Here is a 23,761-nt window from a genome sequence, read left to right as displayed (position 1 = left end):
CCCTGGGTTGTAATTATAGTCATTGCCATAAGTGTTCTTCCAACAGAGAGGCTTATTTAATAGAGAGAAACTCCCATGCAACAGAAGAAAAGACTGCCGCTATAGGAGTAATGATGGAACACCGAGAGTTTAGAACATGAAAACTACACACTGAATGTGGCAGGGTGTGGCCTTCCTGTGCTAAATATTTATAGTAGCGAAGGGGTTTCTGTGCAACTGTTGAAGCCCTTTCTCTTCAACTGGGTTTATTTTCTTTCATTCTAATTCATTTACAGGATGTCATCTCTACTCTATGGCTGGCACAGTAGATAGAAATATTTAAGGGTTTAAAGGCATCTTATGGGGCCTATCAGGCCCTCACCCTGCTCCAGAATTGATTAGGCAGCAAAAAGGGTAAGACACAGTTGTGGGTGTTGGGGTTAAGAGGAAGGAGGACAAATCATTGGGTGAATTTTAGCTGGGGATGACATCACCAGATTTACCGGGGGGAAAGGCACATTATAGTTTAGAGAGAATAACAGTCTGAAGTAGACAAGAAGATCACTGTGGAGAAAAATGATTACAGATTATTGCAGATTTTAACTAGGATCAGGGCAGTGGGAATAGAGAGCTGGGGATACATACTGCGTGTTTCAGAGATAGCATTTATAGGATTTGGTGGCTGACTAAAAATGATGCAAAGATGGAAAGGGTCTAGGATGACTCTAAGGTAGTTAGTTTGGGCAAACTGTATGTCCTTCAGGACAGTGGGGGTTACGGGAGGAAAAGGTCCACCAGAAGAAGAGAGAAGGGCCCGGAGTTAAGTGTCACTTTTAATTGCAAACAAGGAACCAGTGGATCATCTAGAAGATAGATATCCACCAGTAGTCAGTTGTTTTGGAGCTCAGCAGAGCAATCTGGGCTGCAGATACAGACTTCAGTCACTAGCAAGCAAGTGGAAGTTGAAGGTTAGGTGGTGACTTACTTTGCCTGAGGATACTGTATACAGAAGAGGTTCTAGGGACCTGGGATGGGAAAGGGTTATATGGAAAATGCCAGGGAGTTGACTTAAATTACATGCCTTCCACTGCTAAATAGGTGTCGTAGCGGTTTTAAAGAAGTGAGAATTACTGACAGTGCAGTACCTTTCCCCTGGGGGTGACTGTGTGTAATTTGAAAAGCTCCCTATGTGTGTCTGATATAATCTCCCATCTTGTGAACCACTGTGGAATAGACTTCTACAACACCGGATATACCTATTTACATGTTTGACTTTCCTACCAGTGTCTGCACTCATCGAGAGCGGGTATTTTATCATGCTCAAATCTACATCCCCAGCACTTAGCACAGTGTCCAGCACACAGGTATTCAAATGCTGTACGAGTCAGATGATCTCATTTCTTGTTGATCTCATGGGTATGGCTTGTCACTGACATTTTACTTTTTACTTTTTTTTTTTTTGCCACTGACATTTCAAATGTGAGAAAAAGAGGCCCCCTAAGATTGAGTAACTTGGTCGTGTCATACATACAGCTATGAAGTGGTTCAGCAAATACCTTGTCTCAGTGTCAATCCAGTGCTCTTCTACTATGGCCCATTGCCTCTGCTCCCTCCTAGATCTACCACCGCCATCACAAGGCAGGGCGGGAGAATCATTTAGCAATGGGCTGTAGCATTTCTGGGAGACCTTGCTAAATTAAATTCAAAGTACCCTCTAAGGTTTGCGCAGTTGGCCTTCTCACTCTCTACTGGCAGACTTCTTGAAATATCAGGTGAGAAGAATAAATATTAAGATAGGAGCCATTTCATCCTGGGCTCACTGTAGAGAAAGACTCAGGCTAACTGGGAACATAGGAGAAATGACTATGTGAAGGTGAAGTGTGTGTCATAATTCCTCATAAGCCTCACCCCTTTTATCTGATCAAATAAGGAGTTTGTTTTCACATGTTTCTTATGTGAATACTAGGATTTTTCAAACAGGAAATTAAAAGTGTTGCTGCTCTTCAGGTCTCTCCTTAACCAAAATATTGGATGCTATCTTTAATATATGGAATATATGCTAAGGAAAAAAAGGAAAATGCTGAGAAAGGATTTTTATGAGAGGACATTTTATGATTGGAAAACGTAGGGGAGCAGCATGGAAGCCTAGCTCCTCCATGGTCTGTGAACAAATAGCCCTTGACTGGTAAACACCTGCTCTCTGAAAGGTAGCATCGATGCTCAGCTGGCCAGAACTCCTCCAGGAAAGCTGCCATGGAAAACCTAGCAGCTTCCAGAGAACCTATGGGTCCAAGGGTGGTGAAAGGAAGATCCTGAAAAGCCAACAAAGCTTGGGGGAGCTCTCTCAATGGGTAGACTCTCATGGGAGTGATTGTGATTAGATTTGTCTTGGTGAAATGAGCTTCAGTGAGGAAGAAGTACAAAACATTAGGAGGGTAAAGGCCACCACCAGTCACACAGCTTGATTGGGATTAGTGTAATCCGTGTGCTTTTGAACAAACAGCAGTACCTCCAAAGGCAAGGGAGTTGTGTCAGGGGAGCGCAGCCCACACTGCCTGCACCTCCAAGTCAGGCAATGTGGACGGGCTTAACACCACCTAAGGTTCGAAAGGACAGAGGAAACATGAGCAGGAGACGGGTACACAAGGCAAGTAGGGGGCCAAAGACCAAGTTTGCCAAAAGAGAAAACTTGCCAAGGGATGATCATGCACCAGGAAAGGGGAAGGGATTCTTTCTCTTTTACTACAGACCTGGAAGCCTTCCCAGAGCTTCCATGGCTTAAATTCTCTTTTCCTTTCTCTGTTTCAAAGTCCTTTGTTCATCCTTTGCCTAGAATGGATGTTTTTGTAATTATCTGAATTGACCCCTTGAGTTAAGCCTCTGAGAGGGAAATAACACTTAACAGTAATCAAATGTACTGGCTACTTGAACATTGTTATTTCATTTCAGTCTTAGAACAATCCTGTAAGGCAACAACTGTTATTCTCCTCAGGAAACCAAGCCTTAGCAAGTTAAATATTTTATTCAAATTCACAAAGCACTAAGGAGCAGAGCAGAAATTCAAATCTTGGTCTGTCTGAACCCGAAATCTTTGTTCCAGAGATGGCTCATCTCCCATGAGGCCCCGAATCAGTTCTTGTGCATCATTTCCCCCTCAGGGTATCTAGCACGGGGACTTGCACAAGCTAAGTCCTCAACACATGTTTACTGAATTGATTTTGAGTTTTTCAGTCTTTTTTTGGTGGGGGGGGATGTCCGTTTTTGTTGAATTGACCTCAGGGTATTATTATTACATGAGAACATATGTTACTAGAGATGTACCAGACATAAATCTTGTCTACCTTCTCAGAGTTTCTCAAGTGCCTCATCCACCTCTACTCCACTCCGCTCTAGATTTGGATGGGAGGCCACATTTCTGGACATTGGGGCTGGCTTCCTGGGAGCTTTTTAAGGGCCAGATGACAACGCCGACATAGGGGGGAATTAGGTCCCAGTGGGATAAGACTTAGTCAAGGGTAAGTGGGAGGGAGGAGGTAGCCAGGTGTCCTTTCTCGTAAACCTTGTGGAGAAAATCCTACCGGAGAACAGTGAAAGCTATGCTTTCTGAGCTATCTGGGAAGTACCCTGGCCGGTGGAGTAACTCATGGCTTCACATGGCCTTGCATTTGTCCTTATCTCACTTCTTTCTTCCTCACCTGCACTGCCCTGGGTGCCCTCGCAGCACCTGCCAAGTAAAACATCAGCCCTTAAGGAATAGAGGCATGTTATGTCATAATAGAAATAATCTAGCTATCTTCTTTTTTTTCTTAACATATAATGTATTATTTATTTCAGAGGTACAGGTCTAAGATAGCAGGAGGGGAAGAATGAAGGGGGGGAAATCGGAGGGGGAGACGAACCATGAGAGACTATGGACTCTGAGAAACAAACTGAGGGTTCTAGAGGGAAGGGGGGTGGGGGGATGGGTTAGCCTGGTGATGGATATTAAAGAGGGCACTATTGAATGGAGCACTGGGTGTTATACGCAAACAATGAATCATGGATCACTACATCAAAAACTAATGATGTAATGTATGGTGATATAACATAATTAAAAAAATACAAATTAGCTTATCTTCCTTGATCAAGTGCAGATGATTCCCCATTTGTCAACTTGTAACAATACTTGAACACAAAGCACTTTTAAATGCCCAATAAATGATAGCTATTAATAAAAAAAAAAAAAAGAAGTAATCCAATAGGGGGCCCCTGGCTGGCTCAGTCAGTAGAGCATGCCACTCTCGATCTCAGGGTCATGATTTCCAGCCCCTTATTGGGCCTGGAGCTTGTTTAAACAAACGAAAAAAGAACCCAAGAAACTCTAACAAACATATATGTACCTAGCAACAGAGATATGAAATAGATTTGTGAAGAAAAAAAAAAACAACTGATGTCACAAGGAGAGATTGGCAAACTCCTAAGTCATACTGGGAGAGTTTACTATTCCCATCTCAGAAGCTGATAGATTTCAATACTTCTCCTTTTGAAGCAGAGATAAAAAGAAATTAAGTCTGTACGAGTATTAAATGAGAAAAAGGATGCAAAATATCTTTGAAAACCCAACTGGAACGTGGAATCCTATTCAATAATCATAACAGAGTTTCTATGGAAACATAGGCTTGGGGGTTCAGAAAAATGCCAAATTTTAGGGTATGATAACTTTGTACATCGGGGAGAACCCGGTTCTCAAAGTCAGGGCATGGTGCTAGGGCGCATGATTTACACGTGCAGGTCCTCACTGGCCCCAGGCTCTTGGGTTGCTCCACATGAAACATCTCCCTCGGAAACCAAACACTTGTGGCCAAAGCCCACACTGAGCTGTTAGAAGGTGGGCTTCTGAGGATTTGTGGTCTCTGCCACAAGCCTCCCTATCCTTTAGCTCTTTCCATGTGATGAAAATCTACTTGCCAAGCAAAGTTAACCCCGAAACCGGAGAGCTGTGAGAAAGTTGTTTTGAGGCTAATGCTTTTACTGAATTATGCATTTGAAATTCTTGGTGGTCTTTTACAGTAAATGAGCATCAGATTTTTACCCTGGCATAGCCTCTCTCCCACTGTACATGCAGTTACTATTCATTTGAATTCCTGCCTCCCTGAACAACTTTGTTATCTGGAGTTTTCCAATGACATATTTGATTAATTTTAAAAAAACACGTGCCATTTTTTCCTCGTAATAAAAACAATACCCATTCATTGTAGAAGACTTCGTAAATACTGAAGAGCAGAAAGAAGAAAATAAAATTCACTCATTATCCTATCACTCACTGGTGGCCACTTGCATATTTTATCTTAACCCGGCCACAGCCTTTTGAAGCTGACCAGATTTTCTCGAAGCTCTCAGGCCTGCTTTTCCCTCCCACCTCCATCCTTTCCTTTCGTTCTTCTTCGGCACCCCCCCCCCCCCCCCCCCCCTCCGCCCCACCATTTCCCTTTATGTCTGCTATTCATCACTAAGTAACAAACAGCTTTCCGAAATTACAATTTTAAAACTCATTATATTTTATTAACTCAGAAAATTTAGGTGTAAGAGATCCATAGATGAAGACATGAATTTGTCCACCAGATTCTATGTAAAAGGTAAACTACTAGCACAAGTCATCTGAGGGATGGATTGGGTGAGACACGGGAAGGAATCAGTTCCTGGCACTATCCCCAAAACTCGCTTTCTCCCAGTTCTACAGAGTCACCAGTCTGGATGAGCAAAAGCTATTTACTGTGTTCTAATAATAATGATACACAGACATATAGCACTTACTATGCACAGGAAGATGCATACCATCAGGCCTCATGAAGGCAGGACGACAAAGGCAATCAGGATCTAACATAGCTGTGGCCTTCAGGTCATCTACAGCAGTATTTCCCAAACTTTAGTAGGCGAATCACCTGGGAACCTCAGCTTACAGATTCTGATTTAAGTCTGGGATTTGGCCTGAGCTTCTGCATTTCCAATAAGCTCATGGTGATGCTGATGCTGCTGGTCTGCAGATCACACTTCTGGTACCTTCTACATAGCATTACTTACATAATCAGAAATGAAAATTATTTTATGCTATTTGTTACTAACAACATTATCACTTTGGCTGTCTTGTGTACGATGCTGGGCCTTCAGATACCCACAGTGCTGGTGAGACAAATACAGATTTGAGAAAAAGGGAACGGAACCCAGGGCACTCAGGAACACATTCTAAGGACACAGCCAGCATCTTTGGAAGGAATTGCAGGATTCCAAAGGGGCCAGCAAATTGCATCTAAACACCAAATTGTAGAGGCCACTTTTAGGCTTGAGCCATGGAACCTTGAGCAAGGCAAAAGGGTCCACAGCGGCTATCGACCTGACGCAAACAAGCTTATTAAGCCATAGGCCCTAACTGACCAATGGGCTCCTTACAACCAGGCACAGTTCTTAAGATTACCAAAAAAGGGAAAATTCCATATGCCCCCATATTCCCTTACTCTTGTCTGTCAGTGGGTCCAACCCTACACTGCAGCTTGTGAAAATTGATAAAGGGAAATCTCCTTTAGAATGGAGTCAGGAGGCTGGAAGGAGGAGCTCGCAGATCCTTTCACTCACATCAATTGCAAATCCAACAGGAAGAGTCGGACTTTGCATGTGTTCTCTACTTTACTACGCCAGCAGGAGGAAGAAAGGTTTTCTTCCTCCTGCAGCAGCAATAGTTCAGCCAATGACAGACTGTTACAACTCAGTCCATAAAAGCCACTATACATCAAACTCTCAGTTTAGTCCAATGGACTTCTTGTTCATAACAGCCTTCCCAACATCCCCCTTTGCTCTCTCAAAGAGCCTTCCTCTCCTTTGTTCTGTGGCTTTGCCTAGGGTTTTGCTGTAGCTTCCTTGTTCTGGATGGCAATTCTCTACTATTTCCAAATAAACCCGTCTTTTGCCAGTAAAATAGCTAGCAGTTTTATTTTTTTAAGGTTAACAGTCCGTCTGGGCTCACTGTGGAAGGGAGTCGGAGAGCTTTATCATTCTATGATGGCTTTCTTCTTTAGACAGCCTTGCCATGACTTTGTGGCCTCCCCTGCATGGGGACACATGAGAGGGAGCAAGAGAGGGCCATCTGAGAGTGTGCACAGGACCTAGAAGCAGCCTGTCGGTAACTAAAGTTTTTTTTTTTTTTTTTTGACAGTATATGGGATTTTATTAAACAAGATACAGATTCAGGGCAAATGAGAAGTGAAGTATAAAGGCAAACTACTACCAGCAAATAATCTGAGCCAAAACAGCTCACAGGAAACACGAAGAGAATGCAGTAGGACTACATGTGAATACAGATGATGCTAAATGGGAAAGCAAGAGAAAAGGGAGCACAAGGAGGAAAGAAAAAGACATAACAATTTGTGAGCCATCTCAAGGACCAAGAAAACTTCATTCTACTGTAGGGCAGAGGCTGGGAACAATGAGCGCAGTCCTGTGCGGCCACGTGCACCAGTTAAGAACTGAAGCACTGGCTCCAGGGAACCAGATCATGACAATCAGAAGAGACACAAGTCTATCAGAACCCAATGGTTAGGTCAGCAGCCTCCAGCGAGCTAGGACAGAAACTTCCTGCAAGCTGTCTCCAGCTACAGAATGGTACATATACTTAACTCATTTAATAGTAAGTGAAGAGACACAGTTAAGTACACAAAAGCAAACCATTTAACACCTACTACGTAACTTACTTTTTACTGAAAGTATCTTGCATTCATGATGGATGCTTTCTAGGTTTTGCCAGACATTTTAACGTTAAAGGTTAAATTATTTTTTATATGCAAGTAGTGTGAAGTTTCCCCCACATGGGATCAATGATTATAAGAAGACATAATCACATGGGTTATTTGTCTTTTTTAATCGAAAAGCTAACAGACCGGCTAGTTATATTCCCCCCCAAACCACAAATTGAGTAGTAACTGAGTCTCTAGCCAACATATTCAAAGCTGAGGATTAAAAATGCAATAACAAGTCCTTACATCCAATTAAGGGAGCCCTACTACATACAGGCTAATCAATACCAGTGATACTCCTTGACTCCAGGAAGCTGGAAGACATCCTAATAACCCCACTCAAAACATTTACCTCAGGTAGCCTTTTTCCAGTTTCCAACTCATGAATAAAGAGAATATGTTGTTAATTCTATTTCAGAAAACGCTTTTCAACTTGTTTTATTCACAATGCCGACTTTTAAAAGGTCATTAAACTAAAGTTAACTAGACAATAAACTAGGCAAAAATTGCTTTACAAAGAGAGTTTCGGAAAGCCCAAAATGCCACCTTCTACAGAGAACCCACAGTTCAGGTTTATTTAGAGCAAAGAAAAAAGAAACTTTTGATCATACTAGAAGAAACTCAGACATAAGTTTGGAATCTGTACTCAAACTACACATGCAAGGAGGACAATATTCTGCTTAAACAACTGATTTGCTGCTGCCATCTGTCTACTGCTTGTCTAATATTAACAATTATAAACAGAGCAGTGGAACTAGTATTTGGAACAATCCTTACAGTGTTATAGTGTCAGGCATAACATTTCACTTCTCTTCACACCACTGGTTCTCTTTGCATACCTGGGCTTCCTCTTCTTCAGTAAAGTCATTTTTGATATTGAGGGTCTTGCGGATCTCCGGAGTTTTCCCCTTGATCATATTGGCAACGGTCTTGCATGTAACATCAAGCAAACCTTTTTTGTTTTTGTTTTTAAAGATTTTATTTATTTATTTGACAGAGAGAGAGATAGCGAGAGCAGGAACACAAGCAGGGGGAGTGGGAGAGGGAGAAGCAGGCTTCCCGCCGAGCAGGGAGCCCGATGTGGGACTCGATGCCAGGACCCTGGGATCATGACCTGAGCCGAAGGCAGACGCTTAACGACTGAGCAACCCAGGCACCCAACATCAAGCAAACCTTCGATGTCTAAGTAGTTCGCAGCCAGAATAAGTTCAAAAAGTGTTCCTTGGTCAACTTTCAGGAATTCTTGGTCCCAAACAGGGATATCATCTGTCCGCTTTTCTTCGTTCTCATCATCCTCGGGAGGAGGGGGGTCATCCTTGTGGTGGGTGCACCACTGAATGACCTTTTTTAATATTGCTGCGTTAACATTTGGTAGAGGAACTGGGTCATCATCTCCTTCAATCCATTCCCAAATCTTCCAACATGGTCTTGATAGTCACAGACTGTTTGGCAATTTCAACATCAACCTCAAATATCTCTCCATTGGAACTCTGCAACTTAATTGAAGGCATGGTGCTCAGTCTCAGGCAGACTGCAGGCTGTAGGCTGACAAGAACAAGAACAGAGCAGCCTCAGCTACGAGAAGAGAAAGGCGGAGAACAAGGCCACTCGGTAACTAAAGTTTCTAATAAAATATTTCTCCAGATTTGCACTAATTACCAGGTTAGGGCTTAACCAGAACAAGATGGTATGTTTTACCGGCCGTTTCTATTTTGCATTCAGTAACTTCATCAGAGAAACAAATGCTAAACATCATACAGTTGGGTGTAAATCAACTTATAGCCCTCCCCTTCTTTTGAAGCTCTAAGTTCAACTGAGAACTACTTCAAAGAATGGCCAGAAGACCCCAGCCTCTCAGTAGTTCAGAGCTGAAGGGTGGGTCCACTGTGCTAGGCTTCAATGTTTCAGTAAAAGAAAAGGGGCTCTCCTTAGCCTGGGGCCTCACACTCCCAGAAGGTCATTAGCCTTTAAGATCAGTTACAAGAAGCCGGAGGTAAGAGAGGACTGCTTTCTGGACTCTGGGGGACTGGGAAATCAGGTGATTCTGCCTCATGTGGACCCCCACTTCGCAACCCCTAATTGACCTCACGTACAAACCGCACTTGCCCGAAGACGGACCCTAAGGGACAAACTTCGATGCTGCCCTTTACAAGGTTCGGCCAACACAACCCCACTTTCCCTGCTGGGGGTGCTCAGAGCACACATATGCTGCTATTCAGCATTTTGTGAGCTGCTGAAGGTTTCAGACAGGGCGGGGCTGAAGACCCAGCAGTATTTACCAGTTCAGCACAGAAATCGTTTATATCACATGGTATAGACCTTATCCCATTGTGATGAGCCAATTGACATGTGTAGCTATTTATAATTGAGCTATTAAATATGATTTGTGTTGGTTTGTTTTGCTGACATTCCCACTTCATCCCTGAAAGCCCTCAAACACCAGCGGTTCTTTGACGTAATACTTTCCAGGGCAGCCTGAGGGTATTTACTTCCTCCTTCTGTGCTTTGTCACAGTGGTTCAGAGAAATCAAAATTTAAAAAAAGGAGGAAAGTCAGTGTGCCTCTAGGGGGAAGGACAGAGGGTGGAACATGTCCGTAGCTGTGGCAGAGCTAACTAGTGTCTTTGGAAAATTAGAAATGTCTACTGGGTAATTTTTTCAACGTGTGCTGCAGGTGTGTGGTGCAAACTCCCTCTGCCATCTCTCCCCTAAAATCCTCAGTAAAATACATGGTGCTCACCAACGGTTTTGTGTGAATGGAATATTTAAGAGCATGGGAAGATCTGCATGTTCTGGGGTGTGTAAAGAAAGCACAACAGCACTCTTGGGCACAGGGGCTGGAAGACAAGGGCCCCTGGCTGTATTCGCCCAGGGGGTGCACTGTCTGGGGATGTGCAACTCTCACTGTAATATAGGCAAATGTCGCCCCCTAACGTCGTGATGTTCTCAGTCCGCACGACCAGCTGTGGTGGCCTGAAACGCAGGGGTAGACTGTGCTTTTTTCTATCCATACATTTATAGAGCATTTCCTGGGTATACGGCTAGGATTTTATTCTTGCCCTCGAGTTTCTTCTATGCTTCAGGGAAGGCAAAATGAAATGCAGAGATAAAGACGTAATTTGGCACATGCTAAGTGCTACATGAATAAGGCAGATAACTTTTCTGAGAAATACTAGTCCTATGAGATGCTCTGTGAAAAGTGTTCTGAGACCAATTAAGTTGGGGAAACACTCATATTCGGTCCTTTCCTTGGAGGTTCTCCATGCATACGAGCATATTAAAGGATCCCGCCACAATATAATCTGCACATCTTCTGTTAGCCCAGAGTTCCCCATTTATTTCAACATGGAACATGTATTTGTGTAACATCTATTAACATCCCAAGAAAATGGGGGAGCTTCTGTCGTAGAAGGTACATGCTGAGGATTTAGGGAAGGAAGGAATTGCTCTGGGCTGGATTTACTGTTCTATGGAAGCATTTCGGGGAGGCAAAGGAAAAGCAGTACAGCCTTAAGAGATAGGCAACAGGTAGGTGAACAGAGCCAGGGTGGAAAAAGAATGATCTGGAATCAGGAGAGCAAGGAAGGAAGGTAGGAACACACAGGCAAGTTTAGGGACCTTTGAGCCTTGACTTTTGGGAAGAGGCTGGGAAAAAAAAAGTTGAAGAGGTAAGTAGGAACAGATTTTGAGAGTGTTAAATCTACTAGAGCTTTCACTTCATTCTGTACATCACAGTAAACACAAGCTTATTTTTAGAACAGTTTTTTCATGAAAAATTGCCAGGTACTAAGCAATGTAGAAGGCTGTTGGAGGTGTAAAATTAATTAAACAAGGAGGCTGTTAGACTGAGGTGGGCTCTAATGCCTTGGTGGCTGGTCTACATAAGCAAACCAAGATCTAAGCCTGTAAATGCTTCAAGGTCATGAAATCAAAATGCTAAGGACAACCAATCACAAACAGCCAAATAGGCTTTAGGTTATAACCAATCAATGATTTCCTTCTTCTGCCTTTTCCCTATAAAAGTCTCCCTTGGCTCCTGTTGGGGGGCGGGGAACACTCCTAACCCCTCTGAGTGTGGTGGCTGCCTGATTCAAATTGATGTGTGTTCAAATAAACTCTTAACATGTTTAATATGCCCTCAGTTTGTCTTTTGATGGAGAAAGACTCGGTAGAAAGGAGAGCCATTCAGAGCCCAAGAACAGGATGAGGAGACTGGAGCCAGGGCAGCGGACAGTAAGAGGGGATGTGCAGAACCCAACGGAGAGAGAATTAACTGGTCACAGTGGCAGGGAGGGGGAAAAGGGAAGGGGTTGCCACGAATGAATGCTACAGGGGTGGCCCCAGTAGCAAAAACAGGGAAACGGGAGAGCAAGCAGATCTGAGAGGGGCAGGGCAAATGTCACCTTGGCCTTTGTTTCAAGGTCAGTGCTTTAATAGCGTCTGGCTCAACTACAGTCGACTGTTCCTTCCTGTGCCTCATGAACAGGAGATCTGGCCACAACTATACTTTGCAGTGCAGAGAACTGTTCAAATTGAAGTTATAGATAATCAAGTCCAAGCTGACTTTAACTGAGATTGAAGACGTTCTGAGTCTCTGCCTCAAATCACACTCCCTTCTCTCTCCCTAGCAGTAATAGTACCTACCCTCCAATGTGTGAGTACCTGCTGTGTGCCAGGCACACAGTGGGTATTCTCCATACACTCCCTTTTCATTTTCACAACAACCATGCAAGGCAGACTTTACCGATTTCCTTTTTCAAAAACGGCAACTTAGTAAGCTTTGGTTAACTCAGAGCCCCCAAATGTAATTGTACTGGAAGTCTAAGGTTCAGAGAGGTAAAGTATATTATCCATGATCACACAGCTAGGATGTGAGCCCAGGTTTGACAGACTCCAAGTCCTATGATATTTCCTGGCTCTTACTGAAAACACTCACCTCATCCTGATGTTCCTTCTTCTTTTAGAGTATAATCTGCATTCTGGCTTCACTTATTTCAATTATTTACTGTTCTAAATAGCAGCTCAAAATCACCCACCTCACGTCCATTTTCTCACTTTCCCCATCCTCGATCCTGCTTAATTCTTACCTGATTTTGTAATTCTGATCCGATAACATCAGGTACTGTTAAATAACATCTTTTTTTTTTTTTTTTTTTTTTTTTGAGAGAGAGAATGAGAGAGAGAGCATGAGGGGGGGAGGGTCAGAGGGAGAAGCAGACTCCCTGCTGAGCAGGGAGCCCGATGTGGGACTCAATCCCGGGACTCCAGGATCATGACCTGAGCCGAAGGCAGTTGCTTAACCAACTGAGCCACCCAGACGTCCCTAAATAACATCTTATTACAATAGGGAGTAAATCCTTTTGAAGCTGGAGGATTTATTCAGCCCCTACAACATTAGCTGGGAAGCCCAGAGAGGTATTGTTGGTGGGTCCTAAGCAAAAGCAACTGGGGATGCTCAAAGAAGAACCCGGGCTTATGAAGATGTAGCCAGACCTCTCAGGGATCAGGCCAGGACATGGGCACCAGTTTCGGCTGTGTGGACCAAGAGTGATGCTAAGTGAGTCCACAGGGAACATTCCTGGGATCACAGGAATACCTGAGACTTAGTGCCGGGGCGTGAGCAAGGCTCAGATCTATAACAGCCAGGGGCCATGCCATAAGCATCTGAGTGGACATAGCGTAGGCCGCAAGATGTAATGGAAATCCATAATCAGCCTGTTTTCTGAAGAGCAGCCTGTGATCTCCTCCCTGCAGAAGCTCAATGGTGCAGCCTGAAACAAAGTAACTCCAGTGGCCTGGGCTGAGGCCTCTCTGAAGTCAGCCATCTTTGAATCAGCTCTTCCCGACTCCCTGTTACATTTCCCGCAGCAGTACCCTCCCTGTTTCAGGCCCCAGTGGCTCACCCTTCCACCCAACTGCATCGTGCCTTTACTATGAATCTGGAGACTGTTCCTTGTGAGAATCAACTTCCTTCCTCGCCACGTTAGCAAATCTCTCAGTACTGTCGTTTATCTCCTTCTCCCCTCTTCCTTCTGGGGGTTAACACGTGCAGCTCTGTTCCTGCTTCCCTGAGTGGTCCCTCTCTCGCCTGCCTGTTCACTGCCTCCCTCCACTTCTCTCTATTACCCAGAGCTCCTGTTTCCTAAAGGGGCTGCTTTTGATTCGCTTCCCTATTTAAGCTGTCACTTCTTTTCCTCGTTCCTTCTCCAGTTTCCAGTCCCTCACCTCCAGTTATCATGAAACCCTTTACCATTTGACTTCTGCAGAAATGCCTCTTTCCTAGGAATCAGGGAGCTCCTGTGGACCCCTCTACCATTTCCTCCATGCTGAGACTCTCTCCTCTATGATGCTCAGTCCCCTGGTGCCTCTCTTGCTCCTTCTTTGCTTTCTTCCTGGTTCCTCTTCCCCCAGTCTGTGTGCAGATGAGTCCTCAGCTTCTGGCCTTTCTTTCCCCCTTCCTTTTACTATCTCCCTCAGTGAGGATAAAACTTCCATGACTTAGGCCACAGACTATGCACAGCACAGGGAGGCCTCCTTCTCCGTCTCCAGCACAAACCTGCTGAATTCCAGCTCTGCTTTTTCAATTGGGGAAAAAGATCTTAACCCGCCTGTCCCGATTGGGCCTCAAGGTGCCCATCATTCTCTGCATGCCCGACCTCCCCAACCTCAGGTAATAATAGTTATCCTCATTACAGCTACTTTTAATGAGCATCTACTATGTACTGTAGGTCATTTACTTTAATGCCAATGATATCTCAATGAGGCAGGTGTTTTTACTCCCATTTTATAAATGAGGAAGCTGACATCAGTCATCTAACTTGCTCGCATTCACCCAGCAGAGCTGGGATTCAAAGCCAGATCTAAGTGAATCAACCAGTTAGCTTTTGTGCTTTGAGAAGAATTTAGGATAGTGGTAAAATGCAGGGCCACTGATGCTAGATTAACTGGATTCCTACCCTGGTTCTGCCACCTCCTAGCTGGTGATTTCAAGCCTGATACTTAACCTCGCCTGTGTCTCAATTTCCCAACTGATGGAATGGGGACAACGGAGTCCCCATCTTGGGCTGTTCGGAGGTCAAAGCCCTTAAGCACAGTGTCTGGCAAAGAGTAACTATGTGAGTGCAGGCTAGTATTATGCAGCATTATCACCTGTCACCCTGTTTCTTTTTCATCAAGTGACCATCCTCACATTGATCTTTTTATTTTTAAAGATTTATTTATTTATTTTAGAGAGAGAGAAAGACAGCATGCATGGGAAGGGGTGCAGGGGGTGAGGGGGAGGGAGGAAGAAACTCAAGCAGACTCCGCACTGAGTGTGGAGCCTAACGTGGGCCTCCAGGTGGGGCTCGATCCCACGACTCTGAGATCAGATCTGACCTGAAACTAAGAGTTGGATGCTTAACCAACTGCACCACCCAGGTGCCCCAAAAAAGAGAATCATAAGCAGGCTCCATACCCAGCTGGGAGCCTGCTGTGGGGCTCGATCTCACAACCCTGAGATCATGACCTGAGCCGAAATCAAGAGTCAGACTCTAAACTGACTGAGCCACCCAGGTGCCCCAATTACATTGATCTTTGACTGCATTCACAACATCCTTTTGACAAACACTGTCATTATTTTGGGGAAAACCAGTATTTGTTTTTCAAATACATCAATTTGTTTCTAGTATTTTTAAAGTTGTTCACTGTAAATAAATTGGCATTGCTTAGCCTATTATACAGAATAAAAGGATTCCCCTCCTGATTCCCTGTTCATTGGTTAAACTCATTAGGCATCACTTTGGGTAACTCTTTAGAAAAATAAGGAAGATTAAAAACTTTATTTCTATTATATGCTTAGGCAAAGCAGGGATATTGTGAGGCTTTTAAAAGAGAGAATAAAAGAAGGAAATGTATGCTATCAAATGGAACACAATCTACATCAATACTTTATCATTTAGAGCAGTGATCACCTAGAGATGATTTTGCCATCCTCCCATCCCCCAGAACATTTGGTAATGCCTGAAGACATTTTTGGTTGTCACCACTTGGAAGAGGGTCCTATTGGCATCTAGTGGGGAGAGGCAGGGATGCTGGCAAACACCCTATAATTCCCAGGACACCCTCTCCGCAACAAAGAGTTATCTAATCCAAAATGTCCATAGTGCCAAGGTGGGAAAATCCTGATTTCAAGATACAGACAGGATGGTTCATACTGGTCTTCTAGTTTTTAGACTGGTGCTTGTTAAAAGCAAACAAAACTAAAAGTCACCATATGAAGTTTCTCTAAATTTCACAGGGATGGAGTTAGTGGCATTCAGCTGATGGTAAGGTAATCACCACTTCTGATTTTATTTTGGAGCACAGAGTTTAAACATACGACAGCACCCATGGTGAGATAAGAAAATTGTCATGATGGTACAAGAAGAAATAACCACCCTCAAAAGTCCTGAAAAAGTTTTAACAACAAAAGTGGTAGCCAGCAGATATCGAAGCAGAGAACTGTCACCTTGTTTCTAAAACAGCTGAATCCTCCTGGAGGCAACTGCCATCAGCATGCTGTGTCAAAAGGACCTTGTCAAGTAAAAGCTGTAATTGCCAATAGGTTCCCTGGGAAAGAGGGGGAGAGAAAAAACTGGAAAATTTCTATCCCTCTGTGAACTGCTCTAACACAGAGCACAAAGGGGCGGTGGATGTGACAGCTTTTAAGCAGACAGTTGCTCTAGGTGAGCCAGGAATAGAGTGACCCTACAGATGTTTAATGAGCCCAGAAGAAGACACTTTGCTCTGCTCCACTAGATAGAGACTGTCTTCACAAAAAACCATTGACTTGGTATATGCAAATGTTTTTGCGTAAGATGTCTTGCAATTTCTCATGGTTGCCTATGAATGCATTGCAAAATGTATGGCTTTGTAGAATCATAGTCTGTTCGAAATATAAGGAGATAAAGAAATTAATGGTGGATACTGTGTACTCCTGCACAGGACAGAAGAGAGAAAATCCTGACACATGGTGAGCATATGAAACATCAGAAACCTTTGGGTCAGTGAAGGACAGGTACCTTCCCTTTCTTCCTCCACACTAGAAAATATCCCCAAAGTATTTTGTGTTGCCTCAATGCTATCAATCAGTAGATGATAAAGGATGGTAGGTAAGGAAGCTAAGAATGGAGGAAATGTGTCTGGTAGGATAGAGTTTTTGGGAGAGGTGCACACCTGGGGAACAGACCAGGCCCTGGAATGGTTTTCAGATGCTGATTTCCTTTCCAAGGTTCCAAGGTGAGTGGCCAGGAATGGGGTACATATGTCCCAGCCACTAGCCCAAACACAACTCTGTCTAAACTAGAAAAGAGGCCCCTCCTCAACACTTTTTTCTATCTTCCAGAAATTTGTCACAATAATTATACAAGTCTACAATGACTACTGTGTCAACTCCTCTACCCTTCCCTGAGATGTGCAAAACACAACATGGGCAAAATTATAAAGAAGGAGGTCTGGTAAAGATATCAATGGTCGTCAGTGGCTGAAATTTTAAAATTCCATGGCCCTAGTGTATCGCCAGTTAATAAAAAAAAGTCCTTTCTTCATAGAACAAAAGTAGTTAACAAATTTAGGAGGAAGAATAGACCTAGAAAAAGCATTATTTTTGCAGTTCCATTGAAATAATCGATGCGGGGTGCCTGGGTGGTTCAGTCGGTTAAGCGTCTGCCTTTGGCTCAGGTCATGATCCTGGAGTCCTGGGATCGAGTCCTACATTGGGCTCCCTGCTTGGTGGGGAGTCTACTTCTCCCTCTGCCCTTTACCCTGCTCGTGCTCTCTCTCTCGCTCTCTCCCTCTCAAATAAATAAATAAAATCTTAAAAAAAAGAAATAATTGATGCAGGCAAAAATCACCAATGAATGCTAAAACTACTAGGTAGGTGAAAGATGGTTGGAGAACAATATTTATGTGGTGCTTAAGTATCACCCTACAAATTACTTGTGGTTTTTCTTAAACAAACATGTCCTTTTTTTCAGTTAACTCTCCCAATATATATTTTACTTATTTATACGCTGTAATCATACACTACTGTACTGATGTATTTCTAAAACATACACACAAAAATACATCTGAATGAGTGAGATAGGGGTGCCTGGGTAGCTCAGTCGGTTAAGTGTTTGACTCTTGGTTTCAGCTCAGGTCATGATCTCCTGGTCCTGAGATCAAGGCCCACAAGGGGCTCTGTGCTCAGGGCCGAGTCTGCTTCAGATTCTCACTCTTCCCCTGCTTCTGCTTCTCCCCCCACTCGCACACACTCTCTCTCTAAAATAAATAAGTAAATGAAATCTTTAAAAGAGATAAAAACAATTAAGCTATTATAGATTTTTCACCCAACATCATTGTCTTTCAGACACACTTCAGAAAGCCTCAATTTAGTCTATCCATTATTTTATGCCTGGAGATTTCTCTGATGATTGAAATTACTGGCCAAAGCAGAAGAAATAAAAGGCATGGTAGAACAACATGAAAAGGGTTCAAGTCATCAAAAAGGGTCTCCTTCACCACCACTGAATGGTGAAGATGAATCCTTCTGACTCGAAGAGAGCCAAATATGTTACTTGCTTTGTTTCACTCCATTACTGGGATGTCAGATGTGGTTATGATTTTTATGTTTTTCTCTCCATCCCACATTTTCCATGTGTTGCTCATTTTTACCATTTGCTTTGGGTTTCATGCCATTCTGTAGCATTTCCCTTGTATTCCCTGTCCTGGGCTTTGACTCTCACACCAAGCTCCTGGTTCATTTCAGAATAACTTGTTGCATTACCAAAACAGACCAAAGTGGACCACTCTTCAATGAACGGGGTGGAGACCGGGGGCCAGGGAAGGCATCTACAAGGTGTGATGATGTACTTAAGGAGTGAGGATGAGTGTTTTGGGTTTTTGTTTAAAATATGTTTTTACAATGCAGGAATCTGGTGGTCCCCACCTTAACCAAGTAACCGCACTTAGCATTACTCATCTCCTGACGAGTTCTAAAATGAAATACACAGCAACTATGAAGTACGCTTACTAAAAATGCTTCACCTGTGTTTATTCAAGCCTTTATGCCTAATTTCCTTTTCATAGGAAATACAAGAGTAAAGAAATAAAATAACACCAAGATGAGAGTCAGATAGATCCAGAATGTAGGTCTGGTCTCCAACAAAGTTGTCATAAAGTAACAACAATAAAAAGTTAACCACTGTGTTGCCCTAAATTAGCGAACATATTAACATTACTGCAGTTGTGATGGGTAAATGGCAACACTTATGCTGAGAAGTCTCCTGGCCAAAATATCATATATCTTTAAATAGTTGATCATCATTTTGCAGATTATTCTTTCTTTCTTCTACATAATGAAAGACCTTATCAAAATATATTACTTTGTTAAAAATGTGTATCAAATAATATAAAAACTTATAATAAAAGACAACATTCTTTGCATTCATCACTACCCATATCCCAGAAACAGCCAACTTTAACTTCTTTGGCTGTTTTTAAAAATAAGTATTATCATGTCTTTAAATAATGTGCTCTTATTATACCGTTTTTCAGTTTATCAGTGTGAGACCTTCTGCTATGACAGATGAAGATTTAGTTTTCTTACACTCTCATCTCTCTGTCCTCCAATATAGTTATATCATCACTTTTTGTTAATGAAAAATAATTGCATGAAAGTGTCATTGCAAAACCAAGTAGTATCCTACGAGTATACTTTTTTCTTGTAAGCTTTTGTCCTTGCCCTAAGCATCTTTCCTTTCTTTTGCAATGTTTTCCTTATAACAATTCTTCCTTTTTGTTGGTGATTTTGTTTGTTCCTTCTTGTTATTTAAAAGCATCACCATATTGGGGCACCTGGGTGGCTCAGTCAGTTAAGCATCTGACTCTTGGTTTTGGCTCAGGTCATGATCTCCCAGTTGTAGGTTAGAGCCCTCCATTGGGCTCCATGCCCAGTATAAAGTCTGTTTCAGATTTTCCTGTCTGTCTCCCCCACTGCCGCTTGCTCTCTCTCTTTCTCAAATAAGTAAGTAAAATCTTTTAAAATAAAAAAGCACCACCATATTTATCTGGTTCCATTATTTTTTTTTTCAGTAAAACTCTCATAGAGCCTTCTGTGCTGCTCCAATCTCTACCAGTAGACCTCTAGATCTTCTTGGTGTTATGTCCCTTAAAGATCTCCTAAATTCTGGTTTTTCACTTTTGTGGTGTACTCTTTTGTTTTGTACAGCATATTTTCTGGAAACTTCCTAAGACAGGAAAGAAATTATTTCTGAGGCTCTGCAAGTCAGAAAATGTCTTTATATTACATTTGAATAAGAGTCTTGCTGAATGCACACTAGGAGATTAGAAACCATATCCCTTGATGTTTGGAAGGCACTGCTCTATTGTTAGGCATTGTTTAATTTTCAGATTGTTTGTTGCAGAGCTTAGAAATACAGTCAATTTTTGTATAATTGTTTTATATTCTGTAAACATGCTGAACTTGTTTATTAGGTCCAATAGTTTTTTAGTGGACTCTTCATGATTATCTCTATGTAAGATTACGTCATCTTCAAATAGAGATAGTTTTATGTCTTTTTTTTCCTATCTGGATGCTTTGTATTTTTTTTTTTTTTCTTAATTGTCCTGGCTAGAACCTCTAGCACACTGGTGAATAGAAGTGGGAAGGATGGATGTTCTTATCTTGTTCTTTAGAGGGAAGGCATCCAGTTTTCCACCACTGTTTAATCATGAAAGGATGTTGCATTTTGCCAATGTTCTTCTTGTGTTTATTGAGATGATCGTGTGATTTTTTTTTTTTTATACCTATGGGGTATTACATTAGTTGATTTTTGGGTATTAATTCCTGGGATAAATCCCACTAGCACATGGCGTGTAATTCTTTTTATTTATATGTATAATTCACTTTATATATGCAATTATATATATATATATAATTTTTGTTTCTTTTTTGTATGCCTTTTCATAAGTTTGTGAGCATTTTGTTGAGGATTTTCATATCTGTTTTTATAAGAGATATTTGTTTGTAATTTTCTTCTGTTGTTCTTCTCTGGTTTTGGTATCAGAGAAATACTGGCCTCAGAGATGCGTTGGAAAGTGATGTCCTGCCACTTCTGAGAATATGGCCCTCTGACTAGGACCTGGGGGCACAGGGAGCCCTGTGTTCTTGGTGGCACCTGTCTGGAATGGAGTTGCTATCTCTCTGAGCTGGGAAGGGGGGAAAGGAGCAGGTGTTGGTTCAAATGCCACAGACTCTGTTCCTGTGAAGTTTTAGCAGATTTTCTTGAATAAATGTGTCTTCCTTTGCTCTTTGCCCTTGGGATAATCTCCAGAGATTTAAATTGTTCTTTTTGAACATAATTTTGTTTTTGTTTTTGAACACAAGTTTTGCTGAGCAGTAGCTCTGTGGAGGCTTTTACACCGTCACATCAGAAACCAGAAGTAGAACTCGTTATCTTTCTTATCTCCTCTAAGGGTCTTTTAATTTAATATAGGAGGAATCCCCAAAATGCCCTGTGATTTTTGATTGTCCATGCATATTTAAAACTGAGGTGTTGAAAAGCTGATTATTCTGTATGGGGCAAGGACAGGAACAGGGAAGCTAATGTGAATCAATTACAGAATTTATCTCTAGATACTGGGTAAATTATGGGTTCAGAATAGAATATAAAAGAAAACAAAAAATCAGAAGTCTGGAGGAAAAGTGAGTGTGCTAATCATCTCATCTCTTCTAGTTGGAGAAAATCAACACTGAATTGGAAAAATCTAGCTCTTCTCCTCAGCCCCGGGATTCTCGCTAACACTCTCCACACTTGAATAATTTCAATTAACTATTTTTCTTTAATTTTAGAAGGACCTTTTGGGGAAAAAAAATCTTTTGGGTAAAGAAACATTTACCTAAGGTTCAGTCATTCCTGTAATTTAAATTTTATTAAGACAAAATCAGATTTAATTTTTTTTTAAAAACTATCATGTATAGTACTATCCTCTCTTTATAAAATAATTTCTATTTATACCTGTTTATCTCTTTGACTAACTACATTGCTTATATATATCTACCAGCCTTCTTTCTCTATATATGCATAGAGAGATTATAACAATATATGCCAATGACTAAGGCTAGTTGTTTCTGGGCAGTAGGACCTGGGATGCTTTATTACTTTCTCCCTTTAATTTTTTGTATTGAGTGACATTTTCAAAAAGAAGCACATACCGATTTTTTTTTTTAAAGCCAATACAATGCAAAAGCAAAACCTAACCCATTAACAGAGCCAATCAACCATACAATCAGGGCTGGTACCTATGGTGAGGCCAGCGAGGAGACTGGGATACAAAATTTGATTTGAAATCACACAATGCACCCTCAGCTCCTCACTAGCCTCATCATAGTAGTCCTGGACAACCTTCAAATGACACAGGGAAAACTGGCAGATCAATGCAGGTGAAGAACAGCATGTTTGGAAACCTGGGTAGATGAGTAAAGCATACTTTTCCTTTCTTATAAATGATTATTAAATATATTTTTAAAAACTTTTCCCAGAAGAAATCATAGTCTTTACACTTTAGAATTATCTCTATTATCACTTGGAAACTAACAAGCACCTAGTCTTCTCGTTCCTTCCTGTCCCTTGATTCAGCACTTGCGTGAGTGTGTCGCAGGCTCTGGCCGCAGGGCACTGAAAGGGGCGTGTTGCTGTCAGCTGCAGCATCTCTTGCTTCATCTAGGACTTTCCTGATCACCCTCGCTAAAACAACACAATACCCTCCTTTGTCTTTCCAGCCCATATTCCTGTTTTAATGTCTCCCTAGCAGTTGTCATATTCCAAATGTATCCATCCTTTCTTCATATAGTTTTAGTTTGTATGTGATGTGTTCATTGCCTGTCTTGCCTTATTAGTATATAAGCCCTGCGATGCTACCCTCACGGAAGCCTGATGTTGTGCAAGAGGTTTCCATAGTATTTGCTGAATGGAAGAATGAATGAGTTCATTGTGCACTCACTGAATGACTGTGGACCCGATGGTGTTGTGACAATATGAAAAACGCACAGTCTTTACTCCCCACAGAGAGAGTCCATATGGCAACCTCCCTCCCTACCTCTGTTCCTGGAGACAGTCACAGGCCTCATGCAGTCATTACCTCCCAATCACATACAGTTTGTTTTCACCCACCTTTTCCTTTTCTCAAAGTCTCTCTCTTTTTTTTTCTTCCTTCAACTCTTGCCCAATTAACATAGGGAAATATTTTCCCCCCTTAAAAAAATCACTCAGCCTGATAAGCATAAAAGGTAATACTAGTAATAACATACTCATGAAAAGAAAGTCAGTTTTGAAGAGCAAATAATAGAATTATTAATAGTGAACATCTATGTTTGCTATATATCTGGCCCTCTGCCAAGCAATTTATATGCATTGCCTCATTTAATCAGTATAGATAAAGAAACTATGGCGGCAAGAAGTAACTTGTCTGGGTCACAGAGCCAATAACTGGTCTGAACCCATGTCGGTCTGATTCCAGAGCCCAGGCCCTGCCAGGGGCAACAGAGAAGCTGTGCTGTTCATTTCTAATGTAATCCCCTCTGTGGGATTTTCCCTCCATCCTCTTCCCACACTACATCCTCATCCACACTACAAGCAGTTGCTCTCTTCATGTTCCCACAGCGCTCTACTCATACTACCTCAGTTGTGATCACATAAAATGTTAGGTCTATGTCTGAAAGGCTCAGCTGGGTGTATTTTCACTCATTATCAGTGTTATGAAGTATCTGCTTGCCTTATTCATTGCAATTAGGGTTGTAATAGAAGCAGGAGCTTTGGAGCTGTTCCATATACATATGCATATATGGAGGATGGGGGAGAGCAAGTTCAAAACCCAGCATCTGCTACTTATTAGCAGTATAAAGTTAGGCAAAGTATTTAACCCCTCAGAATGTTAGGTTACTCACATGTGATGTGGGGATAATGATGTCAGTGTTACAATGTAATGAGAATAACCTAAGATGTGTCTGTAAGGTGCCTG

At 42.1% G+C, this 23,761-nt stretch overlaps 1 pseudogene; it reads right to left on the bottom strand.

Moving 5' to 3' along the window:
* Positions 1 to 8,510: 8,510 nt before the first annotated feature.
* Positions 8,511 to 9,254, bottom strand: LOC110582110 (annotated as a pseudogene).
* Between the last annotated feature and the right edge of the window lie 14,507 nt (positions 9,255 to 23,761).

The sequence above is a fragment of the Neomonachus schauinslandi genome, chromosome 8, assembly GCF_002201575.2.
Source record: "Neomonachus schauinslandi chromosome 8, ASM220157v2, whole genome shotgun sequence".
Classification (NCBI taxonomy): domain Eukaryota; kingdom Metazoa; phylum Chordata; class Mammalia; order Carnivora; family Phocidae; genus Neomonachus; species Neomonachus schauinslandi.
The sequence above is the reverse complement of the archived record's forward strand: the minus strand, read 5'-3'. Positions and strand labels throughout refer to the sequence as shown.